Raw genomic sequence first — 25,177 nt, 5'->3', positions numbered from 1 at the left:
CTCCAGGAGGGAAACATCCCATGAATCAGAGATGGGTTTATTATTGGTTTAAGTGGAGAAGCAAATGAGGGTGGAAAACAGTCACTGGAACTCACCACCGGGTATTGCTGGAAATAGTCCATGTTATGGCGGCGTGTGCCCCGCTTTCTCCGGGAAGAGGAAGCGGGCGGGGTACACAGCCGAGCCTCTGGCGCGGGAGCCTCTGTTGAGCCGAGGTTGGAGGCATAGCCCCTGTGCCGTGGCGAGGTTGAAGGTCCGGTGAATGAGGCAGGTGGCGTGTGAGCGAGGAGGAACCCTGACACACCAAGTGCTGCTCATAGGGGGTTGTTTGATTGTTGGGGTGTCCTCTCTAACACTGAGGTAACTGTTATTGTGTAATTGTGCCGTTTAAATAAAACTGAATTGAATCACCATGCGTGGTGCGTGTGCGCATCGTTCTCTCATGTGTTGTGATGAGATGTGAGTATTTTTGAAGATGTTGTATCTGACTGGTGGATATTTGTGAAGGCTGATGGGCATGTGGCACATCTGCAGCTTTCGTTTGGCTTCAACTCGCAGCGCTAACTCAGTCTGGTAAACTCGCCCACGGGGCCAGATGTCAGGTATGCTGGAACTTCAAGGCCACATCTGGCTCATAGAAGTCTTGCCAGGACTGTAGCTGAGTACTCAAAATAACCCCAGTTTTTCTCACCTTCAACAGAGTAAATAAAGATGAAATCCAGTTTATAGTCAGGCTCAGGCTTCAACCTCATTCGCTCCTGTGTTGTTTGATTCGTCTTTCAAACTGAATTTGTAGATAAAATCTAGCAGCGTCTCCTGACTCAGACTTTTTTAAACACTTTAGCAGCAAAGACACAATTATTGTGACTGGAAACACAAACATATTTGACCTGCTGGCTTCTTTGCATAGGCTACCTGTGATTCATTGCATGGGGTTGCTGCTGATTACTGACTGTTACAGCTTTCACAGCTGCAGACTCGGGAGATCCTCGCTCTCTGGATCAGGACTTCTGCCTCACCAACTCCACTAAAAACTCGCCTCAGCTGCAGGGTGAGAACAAGCATCCTGTTTTTACTTTTTGCTTCTAATTCCTTCTTCCAAACTGATTTGGGATAACTTTGTTTTTGCTCCCTGACTGTAAACTCTGTGCAGTAACTGTCAGCCTGAAGCTCAGCCGGAGACATCAGAGAGAACATTTTTATTTCATTTGATCATATTGGTACTTTCATTTTCTGAGTTTTCCAGCAGATGGCGACAAGAAGCAAGCAGCTGCTTCAGAAGGAAGAGCTGAGGTTTCATTTGTGTAACATGTTTTGTGTGGAGACAGTTAAAAATAATAAATGTGTGCATGGTGTATTTGCATGTGAGCGATGACAGATGCTGAAGCCCGGCGGGGTCGATCACGTCTCTGTATCCGCTCTGACTGCAGCCTGACCTGCAGGTGGCAGCAAAGGCAAAGACAAGCGACGGACCCGGGTGTCCTGCTTTGCATCACATGGTTCGCATCTGTCTCCTGCAGATATTTGTGGAGTGCTGAGCCGATGTCATGTAGCGCTGTTTCCCCATCAGGAAGCCATTAGGCCGCAGTGGTTACCTGCCTTCTCCCCCTCTCTGCAGCTATTGTTCTCCAAGCACACTCACTCACTCCTTACTTGCTCTGCACACGCCCCCCTGCCAACACCTTGACAACAGGTGGTGGTACGAAAAGCCTTTCCAAGGTGCTGTCACGTTGTTGGGTTAGGCTTTTAAAACTAATAGCATTAGGCGGCCGGGGTCACAGCTTTTTACAGCGTCCTTGAAGTTGTGTTTAATTCAGAAATGTTGCGAAACTTTCTCTCTGCTGCTCGTCGGTGCACAAACACCCGGATAAATCTGGCTTCTATGGCTGCCAGTAGCGCACTGTCAACTCCCATGATCCTAAATAGCCACAGTCATAACAATGCCTGCGACCGGCCACAGCACTTCACAGCCATGCAGCCCCCCCGGCACGCTCAATTTATCATACATTTTGCACTTTCACACTGTTCACAGAAAGACCTTCATGTGGCATTAATGTTAGTTTGTGAAGAAGCCCTCTGACACCCCGCCTGATGCACCTTCCACGGCTCACAACCTGAAGGGAGAGGCGTGAGCCGAAGACCCCGCCGCACAAATGTGGGCAATTTGGTTTGCGGCTGACACCCGGCGCTCTAAATAAATGATCTAAATGCTCGCCAGAGATTGTTTTGCCACTGCCGCCCCTCAGCAACGACACGAGGGGCGGGAGAGGGGGCCAACGCAACCCTGTGGCCCCGCGAAGGCCGGCCAGGATGAATATGTGGAAATGAGGCAGACATCCAGTAAATAATAGTTGCCATTGTGCCCCTCGGCGAGCAGGGGGGCTGGGGATGGGCTGGAGGGGAGGCGAGGAGGCAAGGGGGTGCGAGGGTGGTGGTGGGGGCTCTGCATGATATGCCAGGCCCTGACATGGCACCCAGACCCAGAGCTGTCACCCCTGCGGAAACATCACCCTCGCCTCCACAATTTGTGCACTTAACACTTCAGTTGGCACATGACAGGTGCTTATTTCCCCGCACTGGCTTTCCCCCTCGCAGTGATGCCTCTGAGCCCAGGGCACGCTCAGCATCTGGTACGGGTGTCTGTCCGCCGAGCTGCTCGCTGCAAGTGTGCGACTGCACCAGCGATACTTTTCACATCCGCTCACATCGCATTCGCAGCCCACTGAGCTTCAGTGTGTGTGTGTGTGTGTGTGTGTGTGTGTGTGTGTGTGTGAGGGACAGAAGAGTTGTGTGTCTACAAAGAGGCTCAACATGGTGCATCAGATCTCTCGCACAAAGGGGACATGAGTTAGGATAAATACGTGTGTGTGTGTGTGTGAGAAAGACACACAACCCCCTCGGATAATGTGTTAGTTTTGCAGTTAGTCTAACAAGCTTTCTCTCTGATCAGCACATTTTAATATTTGAATATTTGGCATCAAAATCAGGATTCATGTGGAATGAAAGTCACAATATGTGGAATAATCATCAAACTCCACCACATGTCATCATTCGGCATAACATGGAATCAAACTGGAATAAAGAAATACATGGAGTGAAGGAAAACAGACTTGAGTACAAGCAGTAAGCTGATCCAGCTGGCGGGAGGGAAAAACAGGAAGTGTGTTTGCACCGTGAAGGGAAACTGGCTGACTGAACGCAGGTGAGACAGCACAGGTGAGGTATGAAACAGAGCAACAGAGACACTCCAAAATAAAACAGGAAGTGATAAAAACCTGCAAACAGACTGAAGTTTTACTAGTAATGTCCTAAAGGTTGTGATACAGTGTTATTAATAATTTCTCATTACTGATCCTCTGACTCGGCTCTCAACAGCTGAATGAACTTCAGTCATTGTTTGAAAAACCACATTAGCAGTATGAAAGACGGCTAATGTAAAACAGTCTGCTTGTATTTTTTATATCTATTATATCAGCGCATTAAAATAAATATAATAAATAGATTTATAATTAGAGATGGACCGATCCAATATTAGTATCGGTCCGATACTGACGTAAATTACTGGATCGGATATCGGAGAGAAATAAAAAATGTAATCGATCCATTAAATATCAGAAAAGCGCCTTAAAAAACTTGTGACATGGCGTAACTCGGGTCATAACCGTAGCACGTGCAGCAGTGTGGTCACGTGATAGAGCGGCTGTGTGTATTTGTAGCCTCGCTACCAAACCAGCATTTTATCTCCGAGGAAGTTTTCCCAGAGAGAAGTAAAGCAAGTGTGTAAGTTCATCTCTGAATGTCTGTAAAGCATTCCTGCGTTAAGCTTAACAACAGATATATGGAGCGACTGCCTCTCTCTCTCTCTCTCTCCTGTTGCTACTTCAATCATGAAACTGATCAATGATCAGCTGATCGTCTCTCTTCTTTGTTTTTGTCTCACTTCTCACCAGAAAGAGGAAACCAGCGGCTGAACAACAGCAGCACGTTTAAGCTTGATAAGCTGTTGTTAGAATTTATTTAATATTACTTTCTACACCAGGATCTTTTTCTACGTAGCTGACGTAACTGTGCAGGGGCGGATCTAGCAATGTTTAGCCAGGGGGGCCGATAGGGCATGAACAGGGAAAAGGGGGCACAAAGACATACTTTTCTTTCTTATTCTCATTTAAAATGTTGAGCTTTTAATAAATAATTATCTGACTCTTACACCCAAAGTTTTAATCTGATGTAAAATGTATAGAAGTCCATTACTGTATATAGTAACTGTTAAGTCTAATATACAGTAAGCTATAGTACTGTTTCCTTTGGGAACCATCTGTGCAGTCTGCAGTTCTGTTGAAGAAAGATGTTGAATCTATTTAATTATTCTTGAAAAATAATTTATTTCTGGGCATTTTTTCACACTGCATCAAATTAAAGTTGATTACGTCAATTAAGCATCATGAGGTGGAGGGGGGGGGGGGTTCCCAATTTTCTTTTTTTTTTTTTCTGTGAGTTTACAACCCTATTAGTTAGGTTGCTTAATATTTCTGCTAAGTACTCTTTAAAATACCAGAATAGGGAGGATGGAGCAGGTTTAAGTTTATTAGATTGATCAGTTTTGCTGAACTATGAAATATTTTGGGTGCAGTGTGTTTTTTACATACAGGTATAACAGAATAGCTTTAGTGTTTTTAGGTTTTTTTTAACTTGAGTATGAACTTATACAAAATGCAGTAAGATATTTAAAAAAACTGTTTAATTGATTAAAAAACACTATATCGGAATCATATCAGTATCGGCAGATATCCAAATTTATGATATCATATCGGACATAAAAAAGTGGTATCGTGCCATCTCTATTTATTACATGTGCCATTAAAATGACACAGGTCAAAGATGACATCAGGGATCGCAGAATTGCAGAATGGAGTGTAATGAAATAGCAACACTATGCTGTGAGAAACATCCTTTAACATAAAGATGCCTTTATTATATTTTAGTACGAGGTCGATGTTATTTATCCTTGAGGATGTTGGGCTGTATTTTGTCCATGTGTGGTTTAACCGCAGACGCCACCACGCGGCGATGAGCCGTGGTGTTACGAGTGAACTTGGCGCTGTGTAATCATCCTGCCTGGCTCTTAGAATGACCACAATATACAAAATTACTAACATTTAATTCAATATGACATGAAGTCAGTGATTGCGCCCACAGACTTCTATGTGAAAGGCCCTTTGCAGCTATCGCCCCCTGGTGGTTGGTCATTAAACGTGCATGTTTCGGGTGCTTTTGCGACGGCTTCACCTTTTAACCCCAACCATCAAAACCTTTCAACGCTAAAGAGACGACACTTTTTTTGCCATCAAACTCTCCCTGCTGCTGTTTTTTACCTGTAGAAGGATCTGGAATCTACAGCTGGAGGAGGTTGGGGTGGATGGATGGGTTTCCAACACCACAGACAAGCTGCTGTTTGTTTCCCGCGTACATGCTCTTATGCATGCTTTTCCGGCTCCGTGTGATGATAACGTGTGGGTGAGTGCTTCCATGTTTCCACACGTTCACCTTCCACAGGAGATTTTTCTGTGTTTCTGACTCTGTGACTGACTCAGCCGAGAAAGGAAGCAGCGGGGTCTGCGTTCACCTCCCCGTCAGCTACTGAATGTAACCCACGTGATGTGATGGATCCATACAAGAAGTTATTGATCAGAGCTCTGAGGTCACCGATTAGTCCTGAATCACACGCTCATTTGTATCTGCGACAAAATCTGCGTCATCGAAAGGCCACTTGTGCTGGAGTTAAACTAGTTTAAGTAAATGTTGTGTGGTGGTATCGCCAAAGTATGTGAGAATACACCTTCCTCGAAATGGCTGTAAGCTGTTTGGCCTTGAAAGAACCCACGCTCCCCCGTGTTATAAATAATTGAATGTCCTGTTGAGACCGGCTCTTACCTTGGCGCCCTAAATGACTTTCCCGGATACTGTAATCACACTTGTCATGCTTAAGTCCTTTCCTTCTTGAAGTCAAAGTCACGGTTTTCATCCTTCACTCCTAAATCCCACGGCTGTGGTTGACAATTCAAAAACAGGAGTGGGACTACTCCACTTTCTGTCCTTGTCAATCACGAGGAGTCTGACTCCTTTCCTGCAGGCCACAGTCAAGACTGCAGGGAACGATTGTCAGGTGGCATTACTGTCCCACGAACGCAGCTAAAAGCCGCCTTTTTTACATTACAAAAAAATGTGGATGCATTATTTAACACAGAGATCAGGCGCAATTTCTGCAAAGATCCTGAGTTCTAAAACGGACGCTTGCAGCCAAGACTCCTGGGTGATGGCGAGGCGGCTGTGTGACAGGACTGCTTCAGCTTCTCTCTCACGCACACACACACACACACACACACACACACACACACTTAAGGAACGCTTTGAATGTGCTGCTAACCTTAACTGTGACGGCGTCGTCGATCTAACTCTTTAGAATAGTGTCTTTATCTGGGAACTATTTTCTGTAGCGTAATAATAAACTTCCCGTGGATGTCAGGGACGCTGCCGTGCAACACTGACAGTTCATGAATTCAAAGGCTAATTCACTCACAGACATTAATTTTAATATGCACCAATTTTCAAAGCACTTCAGGTGAAAACAAAGGAAGCAGAGCCGAGCTCGTCTTCTGTATGAACGCGGTGCACCTGTGCATTCTGCACTGACAGCAGTGTGCTCACACATACTTACTTTAAAAAATAAGTCATAGAAAAATTGAGGATTTCACATCAGATTTGTTACATAAACAGAAACCAGCAGCGTTACATCGTTCGCGCAGCTTTTACTGATTTTTACTGAATGAATATTATGTGAATTCTGCGATATTTGATTAAACATGTCACAGGGTCGTCACTTCATGAGGACCGTGGCGATTTTGGAGCCAGAGGTGACCGTCTTTGGTTACCAGACGGCGTCCACAGACTCTGTGGGAGCGGACCGAGGTACCTGCTGCTTCGCCGTCGGCCGGCTGTCTCGTTCTCCTTTCTTTGCTGAAATCCTTCTGCATTCACAAATATGTTCTGAAGAAGAAAATCTCTGTTGCACAAGTGCAACGGGACGGCGCTGCAGAGTGAAGCAGTGAACACACACACAGAGTGAACAAGTGTGTCCTGGTATTAATAAACCATGGTGGACACACGTTTGGTGCTGCAGATCTCCAGCTCCTCCGTGCCGCAGAGAGGCCGGTCCTGACAGGTACGGAGGAGAGGCCAGCTGTAAGCAGTAGCCAGGTGGTCCCAGTCCCAGCCCCCACCCCCCACCATCGCCACATCAGCCCACCGCTGCCCTGATTGGCGTTAATTGGCAGGTGGTGGAGGAGGGGGGGTCAAAGGGGAACAGAGGATGGGGGGAGGAGCTGTACGAGCTGTGGAACAGAGAAAAACTCACCTGTCAAACCTGCGATAACGTTTCTGTTTCACAATCGGTGCAAAAGATTCACCTGAAATCAGCCTCACAGTTAGTCTGACGAAGAAGAAGCTTTCATCTCTGAGAAACTAGTGACTCAGGTTAGACCCAGAGCCTCGTCTGCATCGTGCTACACTCCAAACACACAACGAAGAAGAAACAACAGATGTTAGATATGATATAAAAACACACGACAAATATGAACAATGCACAGCCATTACCATTCCTGACAACCATCTAAATAAAAGTTATATTCTACTGAAAAGATGAATCATGCATTTCCATTTATTTTCGTCCGCTTATCCTAAGCTTGGCCACGTCCTCCTGAGAAGTTCCCACACTCTCAGCGTGTTCTTTGTTAGTTTCCGTCCGCTCTGTTACAGACTTTGCCTTAACCCAGGCCTCGAGGGCTGGAGTCCTGCAGGTTTTAGATGTGTCCTTCAGCCCACACAGCTGATTTAAATGGCTAAATTAACTCCTCAAGACTTCTTGAAGTTCTCCAGAGGCCTCGTAATGAACTAATCGTTAGATTAAGGTGTGTTGACCCAGGCTGAGATCTAAAACCTGCAGGACACGGCAGTTCCCCACCCTGCCACCGTGTGGAGCAGCAAAATATGAAATAGTCACGAACACGTGGACCAGGAAGTCCTATCGCCCCCTGGTGGTTGGTCATTAAACGTGCATGTTTCGGGTGCTTTTGTGACTGCTTCACCTTTTAACCCCAACCGTCAAAACCTGTCAACGCTAAAGAGACGACACATTTTTTTGCCATCAAACTCTCCCTGCTGCTGTTTTTTACCTGTAGAAGGATCTGGAATCTACAGCTGGAGGAGGTTGGGGTGGATGGATGGGTTTCCAACACCACAGACAAGCTGCTGTTTGTTTCCCGCGTACATGCTCTTATGCATGCTTTTCCGACTCCGTGCGATGATTATGAAATATGAAATATGAAATAGTCACGAACACGTGGACCAGGAAGTCGAGAACCGTCTGCGTTTTTAATATAAATAAAAACTCCAAGCTCCTCCCTGAGTTTCTTCCTGTGAAAAGGGAGTTTTTCCTTCCCACTGTCGCCAAGTGCTGCTGATAGGGGGTCGTCTCATTGTTGGCGTTCCTCTGTGTTATCGTGGGGTCTTTACCTCAGTGTAAAGCACCTTGAGGAGACTTTATAAATAAAAGTGAACCGAATCAGGAGATTAAATGTTTGGAAACGATGAATCTCGCAGTGAAATGAGGTGAAATGCAGGTACTCTGTAAAAGAGGCTGATTACGAGTCATATTTTTAACTCGGGAGCCGTACGAGGCTAAGCGAAGCTGAGATGAACAGACAGCGGGGTCACGCCGCCATCAGCCGCCTGCTGACCAGCAACCGCTGTGCTGAACAGGAATCAATACTGAGACCCAATAACCACGAGTTTATGAAGAAGATGCACTTGCCTCCTTCGCCGTGGCTTTTAAGGCAGCTCCTCGCAGGCCTGGACTCAAGATAAACATAACCCGCATGACTCCCGGTAATTGTTTGTTGAGCAGTTCAGACAAACCGGCTGAATGAACGGAGGCACTCAATAGTGTCTCCTTGTCACTCCAGTGACAGTTACTTTGCAGGGACTGAAAAACATGTTTTTCTGGCTCTTTCTTCAGAAAACCTTTTTATCCTTCTGTTTTTACCCATTTCTTCTTGGCCTGAACCTGCGTGACTCACTCTTTTCTTCCCTCTAGGCTAAATTGATGGCAGTGCAGGAGTTAATTGTTCAGGCATGTGTTTGGCTTCCTGATGGAGAGTGGATGTGGATCAGGGTGGGGTCATGGTTCACAATGACATGTTTTTTTTCCCGGGCGCTGGAAATGGAGAAGAGGCCATGGGAGAGTGCTGAACACGGGGGGGTGAATAGGAGTTCCACCGAGGCACTTAAACCTGTCTCTATACAGCCGGCAACAAAGGCGAGGAATCATCGTACACATCAGAGACGATGGCATATCCAATGAGAGACGCTGCTGCACAGAGACGGCGGACACACAAAGAGCCTCCATTTGTCAGCATGAAAAGAAGTGTGACATACAGTAAAATAGGCGCAGAACAGTTAGCTTTCAAGAGTGAACTCTGAGAAAACTTCAAAAACTTTCATTTATAATTTCATACAGATGTGATGACTGCCACTTCGCTTTGTTAGGCAGGTTTTAGTCTGAAAGGACCATTTATGGAGAAGTTAAAAGCAAAGGCGGCTGCGGAGAAAGTGCACAAAACCACAAACTGGATTATCAGCCACACACCGAGATTTCTTTATGTCTTCTATATGTTTCCGACAATCAAAGGAAAGCTTAACAAAGACACTGAAAATACGTTTTTGAAAGCCAGACTTGGTTTGATGGAAGAGACTCGTGGTCCACAGCCTGTGTCATTATTAACAGAAAGCCGTGGCAGATTCAAATCGATCGAATAAACTGATCCTGCTATCAGATGATTATTAGAAAAACCAACACGAGGAAGCACCCAACAGCCTGGAGGAGAAGGAGGATTTGTGATGATTAAAAATAGCAGGAAGTCTTGAATGATGCAAAGAAAAAAACAGTGCGTAAAGAAAAACGGCTGCATTCAGCTTCCTGGTTTTATTCTTAGACTCAAGCAGAGCAACTTTGCATGAGTCACAGTTCAAAATAATGCATCTTTAACTCTGCCTGGGCCTCTGAACCTCCTCAGCCCGTCCTCTGTCTGATAACCAGATGATTGCAGGTTAGCAAATTTCAAACTACGAACATCTCAAAAACTGTTGAAGGAAGTTTTCATGGCTGCTTCTTACCATCGAGGTCAGTCTGGCCTGCAAAATCCCCTACTGACACAGGTTTGCTCTGATTGGCTGCTGCTCACAGCAGGTGGGCAGTTCTCCTGGGATCACATGACGATATCCTCGCTCTGTGACATCATTCAGGTCCAAGAGTAGAAGCAACTGAGATAAACTGAGTGTTCAGAGTAATCTGTCGTGCACTGACCTCATTATTTGAACCCTTGGACACGTTTAATACAAACAGTCGTCCTTTGAGATCTTTGAGAAGAAGAAGAACCAGCCCACTGTGATGGCATGTAACCTCATAGCCGCCATATTACTGGCTACATGATGGCTCCAGCAGCACAAACACGGTCCAGAGGTCCAGTTCAGGTGGAGCTAGAGCAGCTACAGCCACCTGTGTCACCATCCACCAATCAGTCAAACAGGCCACGCCCCAAAAAATGCAAACTTTAATCTTGAATTTAATTTAAACAGCTTAACTGTATCAGTAAACATGTTTATTTCTGCTGTAAAGTTTTAACATGGGAGGACTGAGGGGACTGACTCGCTGCTGCCTCTGCTGGACGTTAAAGGAACTGCAGTTTTTGATGACGACGTTTTTCAGCCCTGGAGGCTAAAGCAGGCAGTAATAAGAGAAAAAAACATATTAAATTAAAAAGACAACATGTGACTCAGTGAAAGTAACCTATGACTGAAAAGAAACGGGCAAGCGGAGCTAAGAAATGCTAAGAAATATGAAAATGAAACCCAAAGGAAAGTGAATGAAATGACAGGAAGCAGGTTTATTGCTTTCATAGCTTAAATGTAAAAACGCAGCATATCTGATCAGATAACAGCCGAACATACTGACGCTGTTTTTGCCTCAAACTGTTCTTTTCCTCTCCTCGTCTGCCAAATTACGTCTCGCCCGTGTGAGGCCCAGAACTGACACTTGGGTGACCGCACAGGATAAAAGGAGCCCCCCTGCTGGTGGGACATCGCAGCTATGTGGTGGTTAGTGTTTTTTGGAGGGGAGGGGGTCCTGCCCTCCTCATCAGCCCCTACACATCAGCGGGCCCCACTCCAGCATCGCGTGGCATTACTTCAGCCAGCTTAAGACACCAAATTGCAGTGCAGCCGGACAGCGATCTGGGTTATTTGTCTCAGCGGCTGTTGTTTGGCTCCTTTAACTCCGCCGGTGTGGGGTGAGCAGAGTCAGGAAATCGCAGGGCTATTTAACAAAGCTTGTGTAATTGATTGTGGCAGATCCTGCCAGCAAACAGCAGGTCCACAGCCCCTCTCGCTGCACCCAGCAGAGGGCCCGCATTGATGTGGATAAGGGAATTATCTCTCCTCTGGTGACTTGGACTGGAGGACACTGGAAATTCAATTAAACCAATCTACTGTGTGTTCCCAGTCCTGAGGTGGCTGAAAGCTGCTGCCTCAAAAACACACAACGATGGGCTTTTATGACAGGAAGGAAAGAGGGAGAGTTTAGGACGGGTCTGGACACGCTGGATCATCTCCTGCAGCTTCCTTTTTGACAATAAGACTAGATGAATATTCAAGTATCTAAATAAAAAAGAAATGATTAGGTTTGTTTAGGTGATCAGATCAGATCACGCAGCTCAAACAGATCAGTTTCAGTGACCTGCAGCTGTTTAACGTTCAGGCCAAAGGAAACAGTTCACTTCTTACTTTTATTATATTTTTGAAGCTGTTGGTTTCATTAATCATCAAGCTGAGGACTTTTAGCTCACTGATTTGTGCGAACACAGGTCAGATGGCTGCTCAGTTTCAAGGTTGGCAAAATGTGCTCATAAAATAACTCCAAATATAATTAAATAATTGTTAAAGAATAAAGTTTCATCATTTTCATTCTAATATTTTTAAAAAATCTGGTTTTATTGTAATGAAACAAGCTGATGATGATTTTTCACAGCTAACAGATTTTTGATGGTTTTTACTGATTTATAGTCGACAGGCTGCTTCGTCTTTATTATAACTGATATGTTTTTGCAGCTCCTTCATAAACAGATTGGTGTCCTCTGGTTTAGACCCTCCCCTCACCTGTAACATTTGACTGAAGCCCCGCCCTAAATCCTCCCTCTGCTTCCTGTTTCTCTGTGACTAACAGGACCATCATCTCCAAAATGGACTTAATGTTTTATTCAATCATAGCTGAAAGCAGCGACTGAGACCAGGGGCGGCGCTAAGTTCAACCTCGGGGGGCTCGCTCCCAATCATAATGTCAGGCATGCAGCGCCTTGTAATTAATATTAATAAAATCTGCTGTTTGCAAATGTAATCAACCCATTTCACATTTGCAAATCTCAATTCAACTGGATAAACATCACAGTGTTACCTTCAAAAGGAGCCTAATGTGTTGGATGACCTCTTGTAGTGTCCAAGAATAATCAGAGATTTCAATCTAATCCGCTGTTTTAGGGCGGAGCCTGTAGTTATCGAACCCGAGGCAAAGACTCGGTCATTTCTTCCACAGTAAAACAGCTGAGCACATGCTCAGTTATGTGAAATCATCTTCAGTGAATGTGAAACAGAAGCTACAGCTTCATCAGACCACGCCTCCTCGCTCACCCGTTTCTGTTTGTCCTCTGTCTACTCTCGCTAAAATGAGCATCTTCATAAAGTTGTCAGACTTTTAATGACAAACCAGTAACATTGTGACATCATCAGCACTGGACATGAAGCCTGTTTTTATTCTGTCTGTACTGTCATCAATAGAAAAGTCAGGAAAACATAACATTTGAAGATGATTCCAAAACATATTATTGTTAATACTATAAAAAAGTTATTTTTAGAGGTGATCTGATGAAATTTGGAGGTGCTTGAGCACTGAGTCTAAACTCACTAATGACTGAGACCATAAACTCATCAGGACAATGAGCGGGAGGCTCATTTTTCCTAGACCCCTTACCAGAGATGGGTAAAAAAAAGAAAGAAAAAAAAGTAATCGGATTACAGTAATATGTTACTTGTAACGCGTTACTGTAATCTGATTACTTTTTTCAAGTAACGAGTAAAGTAAGGGATTACTATTGCAAAAACGGTAATTAGATTACCGTTACTTTCCCGTAGGAACGCTGCGTTACTGCGTTACTAAAACTGTGATTTTTTGCGAGAATGTCTCATGACAGTGACGTAAGCGAGTGCGACGTTCGTGACAACAGCTGTGTGCAGATCAACAATGGATCATATATCGAGTGCAGAGAGAGTATGAGCGTGCAGCGTTTAAAGCGTGGAAGTACTGACCTTACTTTGAGTTTGATTCCATAAAAAGTGACAAAAACATTAGTGTCCGTTGTGCGCGGGAAGAAAACTTACCCTAAACTTCCAAACAAGCACCGAGTAGCTACGACGTAATGGGAAACTCACAGAGAAACTCGCGGATTCTTCCACTGACCGCGGCACACCTGCACCAGGGTAACCCTCCGCCTACCCCACTCCTGCTTTACAGGTGAAAATAGAGCAACAGGACCGCTAGTCTTTGACTTTATTTATTTTCTGCTGTGTTTTACTTGCATCTATTTGAAAGACTGAGTGTAAACACACAAAATATTTTATTTTATGAGCTGGAATGTGCAGAAAATAGGTTTAAATATTAAACTAATTTCTTCCAGTCAGAGAATGTTGCAGATAATTAAATGTTTGCTTGATGCATAAAGTTAAAAGATTAAAACTAATAAAACAAGTTTTAAAAAGAGACTTTTCCATTTGATTACATTTTGTATGATGGATTATGTAGAAAAAGTAGAATTGGGCTGAAAGATCTATCACTTTATCACCTATTCAGGTTGTAAATCGTGTTTTTAAAAAGTAACTAAGTAACTAAGTAATTCATTACTTTTGAAAATAAGTAATCAGTAAAGTAACGGGATTACTTTTTTGGGGAAGTAATTGTTTTACTAATTAGTTACTGATTACTTTTTTCAAGTAACTTGACCAACACTGCTCACTAATGACTGAGACCATAAACTCATCAGGACAATGAGCGGGAGGCTCATTTTTCCAAGACCCCAGAGGAGTCGGCCCCCGGTGGTCCTTACACCGAATGCAGTTTTAAATGTGCTTCTGCATTGTATGTCTTCACTGCTTTTAGCCCCCCGTCCATCTTTGATGTTTTGATGATTTGTTGAGCACTTTGGCTGTTTGTCAAACAGTCTCCAACCTTCTTAATCTGCAGAACTGCAGCTCGAGATCCAGGGTTAGGATTAAGGGTGTGGAGCTCTCTGTGTTTTGTTATGATCATAATTTTTTCTGTTGATGGTCTGATTACTATTTTCACTTTGTAATCCTACTTCTATTCTGTAAAAGACTGTGCCCACTCACAAAGAGCCGAGTCTCTAAACAGATTCATTAAGATATTCTTCCAGCGTTCTCTCAGAGATCTTTATATCACTGGGAAGTGTGTGTCTGTGTGTTAGGACTCAGAAGAGCTTTAAAACCCTGAGCGAAGATCTTCCTCTTGGGGTTTTAAACTACTTAAATTGCCTTTGTGAGCCGTGTGTCACAGCCACCGCTGGTGCCACATGTTGATAAGCAGCTGGATTCCTGGGTAAAAACACAATAACTCACTTTGTATTTTCACTTTCTTTAACCTGCATGTACCTCCACTGCACACTCAGACATGGGGGTACAGTGAAAGTAAACTTCTGCCCCTGCAGGTGCACAAATTAAAGCCTTATAAAGGTAATTATTGAACCTCAAAGTTTGACACTCCTGTCCTAAAACTCCCACGAGGCACTTTAATTTGTCAAAGCACAGGAAGGCCTCAAGGCTCGGAAACCTTTACTTCATTATACACGTCCTTAGATGTGTTCATTTTAGACACACTGCATGTGGTGATCACGTGGTGATCAGGTGGAGCATGAAACAAGGAAGAAGATGTTATTTTGCTTAAATCTGCAAAAACATGCATGGACCTTGGTTGGGAATTATCTCCCAGATTGTTCTTGTTTTCTTTCTTTGCTCTGCTTGCACACACACACACACACACACACACAGGAAGTATCACATGTCTGGGTGATAAATGTCACCCCTGAGGTGTCTGGCAGACGTATATCTGATAATATTTAATTGACGTATAGAGTGCATGTCTCCACAACTGCAGGCCCATAACCCAATAATGTTTGACTGGCACTCCCCTCTGCTGCTGTGTGTTGTGTTACACCCTGTCTACTACTAGCTGCATATTAATTCTTATGTTTCATCAGTCAGATCGAATTGTTTTACAGAACCATTACCAGTAAACACATCATTAGTAGGTAATAGTCAAAGAAGAGCAGGCTTTAAAACTGAGGTTTGATTCTGTTTGAAGATGAAATAAAATCTCTGGATCAGTAAAAGTTCCAAGGGTTGAACCAACAAACCGGACTCATACTACATTTGTATCACTCGGCACCAGGACAGTCGTTTGTATTTTCTACTGTTATTTTTGAGCAACTAATTCAAATCTAACCCTGTTTTAACGTCACAGTGACACGTCTGATGTATCTGTAGGGACGGCAGCATCTCAGAAGAAGTCACTTTCCTTCACTAAGCCGCGGCTGAAGCATCAAAACCTGAATGTTAGGAGTCCCTGAACTGGACCTCTGGACCGTGTTTGTGCTGTTGGAGCTTTTCGAAACAATTACATTTTATTCGCACAGCACCAAATCACTGTATAGTTTTCAATCATGACTGACCAATAATATGGCTGCTGTGATGGTACTGCACTAACCAGGAAGTCTGAGCTCCAGTTTTGGTGAGTGAAATTCTAGGATTTGATTTGCATGTTACTGAGTGCTGATTAGCAGGCACACTGAGGGGAAGAGTAGGAACCGAGCTGTTCAGCTAGATGAACAGATGATCAGACACAGACAGAGGGAAGGACACCAGTGGGAAGGACACAGGTGGGAAGGACGCAGGCGGGAAGGACGCAGGCGGGAAGGACACAGGCGGGAAGGACACAGGTGGGAAGGACGCAGGCGGGAAGGACACAGGCGGGAAGGACACCGGTGGGAAGGACACCGGTGGGAATCACACAGGTGGGAAGGACGCAGGTGGGAAGGACGCAGGCGGGAAGGACACAGGCGGGAAGGACACCGGTGGGAAGGACACAGGCTGGAAGGACACAGGCGGGAAGGACACAGGCGGAAAGGACACAGGCGGGAAGGACACAGGTGGGAAGGACACAGGCGGGAAGGACACAGGTGGGAAGGACACAGGCGGGAAGCTGGTTCAAACATGCAGCTGTGGAGCAGTGTGCAGCTCTGCTGCAGCGAGGATTTTATTTAAATGATTCTTTACGTTCAGTCGTTCTAAAACTGTGGAGTTTGTGCACTGAAATCCATCACCTGGTGTCTTAGCCTCTTAATTTAGCTGACCCTTAATAGCAGGTGGTCACACACTTAAGTGGCTCATTTTGTCCTCCCTCACCCCTAACCTTAACCTTATCCTAACTCGATCTTTAATGCTAACCCTGAAGAAAACAAGAGTCAAGAGAAAACAGAGAATTCAAAAGCTTCTGGTTTCATTGGCAGCACAGCTGGATCACTGTGTTCTTCATCTGTGGTTGGATTTCAGTCCACTCAGACTGACCCATGTGGTTTTTGTTTTTAAAAAAATATTTTTAAAGCTTTTTAAAAATATTGAGTTTCAGGAAATAATCAAAGTGCTTTTGGTTTTATTTGTTTGCATGATCACAGGATTGAAAGTGACTGCAGAGCTTTACGAGCACCTTATTAGCTGTTTCATTGTGAGCAGTGATGTTTTATTTTGTTGGTAATAAAATGATTAAAAACTTTAAAGATTTTACATTTTTCCCCCAAATTTATTTCTTTTGAAAAGTTAAAGAACCACAAATAGCCACATATGAACAACTAACACCCGATGATGGTTATGTTGATCAGTCCTAACAGGCTCAAATGTTCAAATGTGCTTTTTAGGTACCTGCATTTCTTTCTTTCTGTTTGTTGTTTGGGTTAAAAATAATTCTTCAGATTGTAAAAACTGCCATTTGTACACATTTTTTGTCATGCACAGATTTTGTCAATAATGATGCAGAACATGAGTCATGTTGGGGTAAAAGTAAAAAAATGTTTGGTTTAGGAGATCATGAAGCAGTAAGGTCCAAACATGAAAACGGGGAAAAAGGAGAAACTCAGAGGTCTCAGTTCCCTTCACACACACAGACACACACGCACACACACACACACACACACACATACACACACACACACACACACGCACCACCATCCCCCTCACGTTTGCGGGTAATGGATTTTTATCAGGGCAACAGTATCAGGGCTGATTTTGACGAGTCCCTCGGCTGCTCTGCGATTCCTTTTGAAATCCCTTTCTTTAGTAGTCTTGTTCAAGTAGCCCGAGGCCATGGCCCTCAGAGATCACAATGTTATTAATACAAACATGTCAAACCGCATGCTGAAATTCAAAACAGAGGTGCCAAAATGTCAAGGTGTCAAACTCCTGAAATATAAATTATGCTTTAATATTCCTAAGCACTACACAAAATATGCTTCAGTGCATAAAAAGAGTGATGCAGACCAGTGTTTAATATTTCAGCGTAATGTCACCACGGCGGCGGCGGCAGAGGGGATTCGCCGACGGCCACGGTCCCGCCTGTGATCTGAAATTTTTAGAGAAGCCTGCAGGATTAATGACTGGACTTTGTGTAGCCCCCCAGCCCGCTGCAGCATGTGGAGAGAACTCAAGGACGACTGCTGAGAGAACAAAACTGCAGCTAATTATCAGCTAATATCCCCAATTTCTTTATTTTCTGCTGCTGTTTGGAGGCTTCACTCTGGGTGACACGAGCTCAATCCGCTTAAACACACGCGATTCACCTTTAAATCTGCCGCGTGGCATTTTAATGGTCCTCACTCCAAATCATTATGAATCTGTCACCAGGTGTCCACGGGCCAAACGGGGGGGGACCAACAGGCAGGTGGGTGGAAATACAGGATGTTATTTTTCCTGTATTTCCAAATATAGGACATGATAATGATAATTGTGGCTCATTTTATTTTTGTTTGTTTTCTGTTTCCTGATTTCTGAGATTCACTGTCTTCCTCACCTGACCGCCTTTGAGCCTTTTGTTGTCAGCATTCCTCGTGTTATTCCAGTTTTTTTTCCCTTTGTGCTTCCAGTGAAACAGCTTACCTCAGGGTCACTTCCTGCTGACAGGTATACACAGAGGGCTAATTGCAAAATGAGACAAAGGTGGGAACAGTTAGGACGAAGCAGACAGCGAGGAGGGCCGGGAAACAAAGGCAGGAAGTACACACACGCACGTGCGCACACACATGCACGCACACGCAAACACGTGCACGCACACACACACGCACGCATGCACACACATGCACGCACACATACACACGCACACACATGCACGCACACATGCACACGCACACACATGCACGCACGCACACACACGGACACACACGCACGCACACGCACGCACGCGCAAACACATGCACACGCACGCACGCACGCACGCACACACACACACACAGACATGCACGCACACATGCACGCACACACACGCACGCACACACGCACTCACACACATGCACACACACACACGCACACACGCACGCACACACACATGCACGCACACACACATGCACGCACACATGCACGCACACATGCACACACACACACATGCACGCACACACACACATGCACGCACACATGCACACACACACACACACACACAGACATGCACACGAAGACAGGAGAAAACTAACCTTCAAAGTAAAACAGGAAGTAAGATGAGATAAGTCATACTTACACAAAATTGGAAAACTGTCCTACACTGGCACAACTAAGCACAACACAGTGAAGTGGATTTTTAAAAAGTGCAAGAAGGTATGAATGTTTGAATGAATGTTTATTGCACATTATTGCCCGTCCAAAAAGTCCAGAGGGGCAGCCAATCAGGTCAGCTGTTAGCACTGATTAAGGCTAATGCTATCCTTGAGTCTGTAAGAAATGAAGGAACAGGGAAACTAAAGCATGAATGACTACACACGTTTTTCGTTCCCACTGTCACCAAGTGCTTGCTCGTAGTTGGTCATCTGATTGTTGAGGTTTCGTCTGCATTGTTAGTATTTACCGTACAATATAAAGCACACTGAGGTGGCTTTTGTTGTGAGTCAGTGCTCACCGATCTGTAAAATCCCTCCTCAGCCTTAAATCACTGAAGTCATTACTGATGACTGGGACTAAAGGATGGGCCTCATTCACGGGTCATCGCTGTTAATTTAAGATAACTTTTGTTTGTCTCAGTAAAGCTTCAGAGGTTTGACTGTTTTCTCATTCAATGCAAGGTTCAGTTTAAAGTCAGCAGGGCCGCTAACGAACTTCCCCTGACATCTGTCCATGAACACCTAACGACCTCAGATGACATCAGGATGACATCAGTATTTACAGCTCCGTCGCAGTTACCAGTCGGCATCTGCGGCACCAGTTGACAACCAGTTAAACGGCTCCATTGCACTCTTCACATCACGCCCGTCACCTTCAGCGACCGTGAACGTCTGATGCGAGGCCGTCTGACGCGAGGCCGTCTCGCATCTGTGGCAGGAGAGGCTGGGAACCATCCGGAAAGGCAGAGTTACCTGATGTGTTTTGTCACCTCTTCTGGTTGCCTGAGCAGGCGTTTGCGTTTGAGAGCTCGCTCCGGGGCTCGCGAGTGTCGGACCGCATCTGCTGTGGCTGCTCTTCCTCCCGCCAGCTTCTCTTCATGACATCTGAAACGAGCCAGAGCAGCGGCGGTTTACACATGAAATGCTCAGGCCACTCAGCCCTGTGAGAGCAAACTGTCAGTCAGCCAGAGCAGGACCTTGAAGCGCTGACCTGCCTGCTGAACTGAGCTGAGCTGCACACCTCTCCTGGACTGGGAGTGAGATATACCATCTATGAGTTTATCTTCTTTCTCTGCACTCTGGTTTCTCCTGGAGTTTTGCAGGAGTAAACAAGGAGGCAGCAATTGTTTGCGTCGTTATACAGAGTCTTAGAGATTTCTATCCACCTGATCTGAACACATCTCCTGCAGGGAGTCTTTGCAGAGCTTCGATGCATGCATTAAGTGTTAATCACCCTGTGCTTGTGTGCCAGTGTTTTATACACAGAGGAACACTTTTCTCCCTCTAGTTTTCCTCCTTCAAATTCCCAGCGACACTTTCAGTCTCCCTCCAGGAATTTGCTGACATTGGTGAATCTTTATATCGATGCTATGATTCTTATTCCTCGCAGCGAGAACATGCAGTGCACAGGAGACACTGACAGTACTGAGCTGAACACACCAACAGTGTGAGTTAGGGTGTCGGGTTCAGAGGGGGTGGAGGGTATAGCATTAACCATCCAATGTGTATTTGTTATTTTATTCACGTGTAAAGTAAATGGCTAACTTAAATCTGATTGTTTTATTATATTGAATACTCAGCTGTAAATTAGTATAATTGTCATTTCTCCCCTTCAGGAACTGTGGATTGAAATTAGCAGCTGAATCTGGTGTAATCTTTTCTCTTAGGAGGTCATGTTTTCTGCACATGGTCCTCGACAGAAGAAGGAAAGTTCTTTAACCCACTTCCATCATGAAACTTCCACAGCGATGCCGTTTGTCTCCTCCTTTAATCGTCTCAACTGAAAGTTGTCCAACATTTTGAGAAAGACTTCCCAGAGGTCCAAGCCTCGCAGACTAGCTAGCAGCTACCTCCGCCTGTCAGTCAAAGAGGCCACACCCCTAATGATGCAAACTTGAAGCCTTAATACAATTTAATCAGGTGAATTAACCAAAAAAAAAAAGTTTAACAGACCAAAGCAGTTTTTGGATCAGGCTGTAAACACGAGCTGTCTGCTGGAGCCCCCGGTGGATGCCAGAGGAACTGCAGCGCTTCTAAGCAACCACACTGAAAGGTCAAAGGTCGGAGTAAACAAGAAGAACCCAGTGTCAGTGTCGCAGTAATGTTTTGAGTCCTGTCAGACTTTTTCGAGCAGCTGCGTGGTGGACAGTCGGAGGCGGACTCTGTCACCGATGATGCTGATCCTCTGACCTGCTCTTACGTTCGTCCTCCTCCTCTTCTTCACACTCTCACACTCTGCAGTGGTGCGGATGACCTCTCCCTGCAGCTTCAGAAGAACCCGTCTCCTGTCCAGCTTCTTCTATCAGCCCTCCCATCGCACGCCGACACCGCCACGGCGGCACATCAAAGAGGGCCGCGTTTGATGCTAACCATCAATATGCATTTCATCCTGCACCACTTTCTTCCCAGCATTCCTCCTCTGCATCTCCTCTCTGCTGTAATTGCCTTCAGAGCCAATTAGCACAAATTATTTGCGACCGCGCTGGTGGTAAAAACCCGGCGCTTGTCGGCAGAGGTGTCGTGGGGGTCAGGTGTATTAGCTCAGTGGCTCTCATTTTCTGCAAAGCTTTCCGGTCTCCACTTGCACAAACAGGCGATCAGCATAACCCGTGTCAACCCTTCCTACATTAATCTCTGTGAGTGCATTATTAGAAGAGCACCGGCTCTCGATTTTTCAAGGCTCACGGGGCACGCTGCCCTAAACATGTGAGACTGGTAAGTATGTTTAGTTAATTTGTTGGGCTGCGTGTTAAGTCAATGTTTGGCTAATGCTGCCAGGGCCATTTCACTGCGGTGCCCGGCTGCATTCCCCCCTCGGAAAATACATGTTTTACTCCGTGAGCCAGATCAAAGCCGCGACGCTGGGATCAAAGGCCGGCATCACGCCGCTTTGGTCACATCTGCGTTGTTTACATGAATGCTAAAGGCACTTATATCAAATATTACCGACTTTGAAAGATGTATGTGTCGAATCAAAGCATTTTGATGTCACTTTTGAAGTACATCAGTGCATTTGGGGATAATTTCCAAAATCTCCCACAATTACACAACAATTTTGTAAGCCTTAAACAAGATGGGAGGACTAAGCCCCGGCAGAGTGCGCATCGCTTTGCATTCCACCGCATCCCTGCTATCGGCGCCGCCCGCGGGGACGTCAGGGCAGCTCGGCTGGGCTCGCTGCGTCCACACGATGGACCGAACTCTGCGGGATCAAACGCTCGCCGCATAAGACAGAAACCAGCGGGGAAACAAGGATGCTTACTGTACCGCTCTCTCTCTGCCGAGCTGTTATTTATCTGTTGACCTCAGATTTTCTCGTCTGGGTAATCTTCCCCGACGGGAGGCTGAAGAGGAGGGAGAGAGGTGGGTGAAGGAGGGAGGAGGAGCATAAGGGAGTTCAATGACCTGTGAGCCAGACTGCTGTTGGGCTGGGGGCTAAACAACCACAGGAACTTGGACCCCCCTCCTCCTCTTTACCTCTAACTGGATTATAGACCTCGCCATTCCATCTCTTAAGCAGCCCTCACCCCTCCTTCCATCCGAGGCCTCTTCACTCTTTCTCTACGCTCCTCCGTTCCCTCCAGGTGGAGAGAGGAGGTGCAGGGATAGGCTGGGACGCAGAGCACCTACTCCTAGATCCTAACCCCCCTTCCCTTCGCTCCTCGCTTGCTGTCTTTCCCTCTGTCTCTGTGCCAGCAGCTGACCCCTGACAGAGTGGTATGTGTTGGAGATAAGTATGTCAGGACTCAGGAGGAATGTAAGGTTCAGTGGTTTGGGGTGATCTGCAGCGTCTGGCTCTGTTTCACCGCCGGGACTCACTCAGCTTCCAAAGACGGCCTCTTATCTCAGCGCGCGCACACACACACACACACACACACACACACACACACGCACACACACACACATTCTCGTTTTGATATCTTAGTGAGGACATCTAATTGACATAATTATATAATGAATGCCTAACCCTCAGCCTAAAAATAACCATAACCTAAACGTAACCCTGACACTAAAACCACATTTTTAGTCTCAAAAATGCCTTCAACTGATGAGGACCTTTGTCCTCACAAGTGACTGTTGGTCCCCACAAAGATATCTAAACAGGTACACACACACACCTAAATAAAAAAAGAAAGCAGTTCCTCTAACGTCCAGCAGAGGCAGCAGTGAGTCTATCCCCATAGACTCCCATGTTAAAACTTGATGATATACTTGATGATACCTTCATAACACCTGTGCAGGCAGAGAGGATGTTTTTATAACACCTGTTTAAACTGTATTAAGTTTGAGCCCCGCCCACAATGACAGTCCAGAGGCAGCGCAAACAGGTAAAAAAACCCATAAAATCAGTCCTAAACCTCCAACCAGCAGAAGCAGCTCCACCTGTCTTTACTAACGCCCCTCAGTGGTGTTGTGAGTGTGCAGTTGTCTGTTGGAAACAGTTTTGTTCATTAAGGATTGTGTGCTTCATGCTTTGCGTATCTGATTGATATGATTGGAGCTGTGAAGGAGACAGGTGCACAGGTAATACAGGTTTTCATTGCAGCTGGTTGCTTTCTTATAATCCAGGATAATGCTTGAAATCCTCTGTGAGGATTTTGTAGCATTCATGAAAGACCAGTGCACTGATGCACGGCCCAGCACCACGATGCACCCAAACAGTCTGTGCATGCAGCACGCTGTCTCTACCTGGGAAGAACCTAAACTACAACGCAGCAAGTTCAGGTGGACTTTAAAGAACTTTGACAGGTACAACCTGGAAACAGAGTAGAAATCAACCTGTTCATCCTAATGTGGCCACTTCTGGTTCCAAAAATCCACATGGCAGTGCCAAAGTCAGAATCATGTTAGTCACAGTAGCTACCTCCATCCTTTATGTACAGTTTAAGTTTAAAGAGCATAAAGTGGTTCAAACTGTGTCTGACTGTTTCTTAGGTGAGGTGTGTGTGTGTGTGTGTGTGTGTGTGTGTGTGTGGGTGCTGTTTCTATTTTGAACAAATAGCCGTTTTTTATTCACAAAAAAGCTCTGAAGAGGATGCACTGCTCAGCTCACAGAGTCAGGCTCTGATGTGCAGTTCGGCTCCATCCTGCAGTGTTTTCTGGCCGAGGCGGGTCACCGCATGCTAAAACTGGCTCATGAAATATCAGCCTGCACAGGAACAAACACTCTTGCAACAAACGGCCTGTATTAGTGTGAGTGAACGATCACAGGGCAGGATGTGCTGGGCTGCCCACCTCTGCAGCTCACTTCCTTCAGCTGCGTGCAGCCTTGTTGTGTATTTACTGCTGTCGTCCGCAGGGTCGGCCTCTAATCGGTGTTGTGTGTGTTTTTCGGGGTATGAACTGATGCAGCAGCGGCCGTCGGCCCTCAGCGTCTGTCACTCTGACTCAGCGGCTCAGCTCAATGCTAGCCTGTAATTCTTCTCCCCTCTCTTGCCCCTGGAGGGCAACATCAGGCCCATAAACCCAGAGAGAGAAGGGCTGACACGCACTCACTCTCAGAAAACACAGTGTGTGTGTGTGTGTGTGTTTAGTCCTCTGGAGCTGTGCTTGTACCTTACCTCTGGGCAGAATATGGGTCTCAGCTTGACAGCCGACACTATAATTCCCCACTGCGACCCCTGATAGGCAGGGTCAGTACAATATCACCATCACGCTGGCCGCCATGGGCCAGCCTGAGGAGAGGAGGGGTTTGTCCCCCGCCCCCCTCCTCGTAGATACAATGTGAATCCAATTACCCGCTTTGTCTCTGGCCAGAGTGCAATCCAAGATGCATGGCAGGGGAACGCGGGGCGAGGAGGAATAACACCGCCGTCACTGCAATTTCACAACCCGTCCTAAACGCTGCTCTGCAAACACAGGAACACTGCATGTGATTATATGATTTATACGTGTTGGGGTTTTCATACAATAACAGTCTGAATGTACTGAGTAGCTTTGCAGCAAGCCGAGCATAAAAATAACAGCCTTGCACAGAAACAGGCACAGTTCAGTTCACATTGCACCAAATCAAAACAACACTCACTTTATAGGTGCTTCATATTGTGAAGGTGAAGACGCTGCAGTAATACAGAAAAACCCATCATGCTCCCTGT

The 25,177-nt window shown here is 45.6% G+C and overlaps 1 long non-coding RNA gene across 1 annotated transcript; it reads right to left on the bottom strand.

Annotated features, from left to right (window-relative positions):
• Window positions 1-6,169: 6,169 nt before the first annotated feature.
• Window positions 6,170-7,970, bottom strand: LOC146526292 (uncharacterized). The gene is made up of 2 exons (XR_014876150.1): window positions 7,464-7,970; window positions 6,170-7,388 (listed from the first exon to the last, which is right to left on the bottom strand). It is a non-coding gene; the product is annotated as an uncharacterized LOC146526292 (long non-coding RNA).
• Between the last annotated feature and the right edge of the window lie 17,207 nt (window positions 7,971-25,177).

Source organism: Neolamprologus multifasciatus, chromosome 1 (assembly GCF_963576455.1).
Source record: "Neolamprologus multifasciatus chromosome 1, fNeoMul1.2, whole genome shotgun sequence".
Lineage (NCBI taxonomy): Eukaryota > Metazoa > Chordata > Actinopteri > Cichliformes > Cichlidae > Neolamprologus > Neolamprologus multifasciatus.
This window is presented reverse-complemented; position numbering and strand designations above follow the sequence as displayed.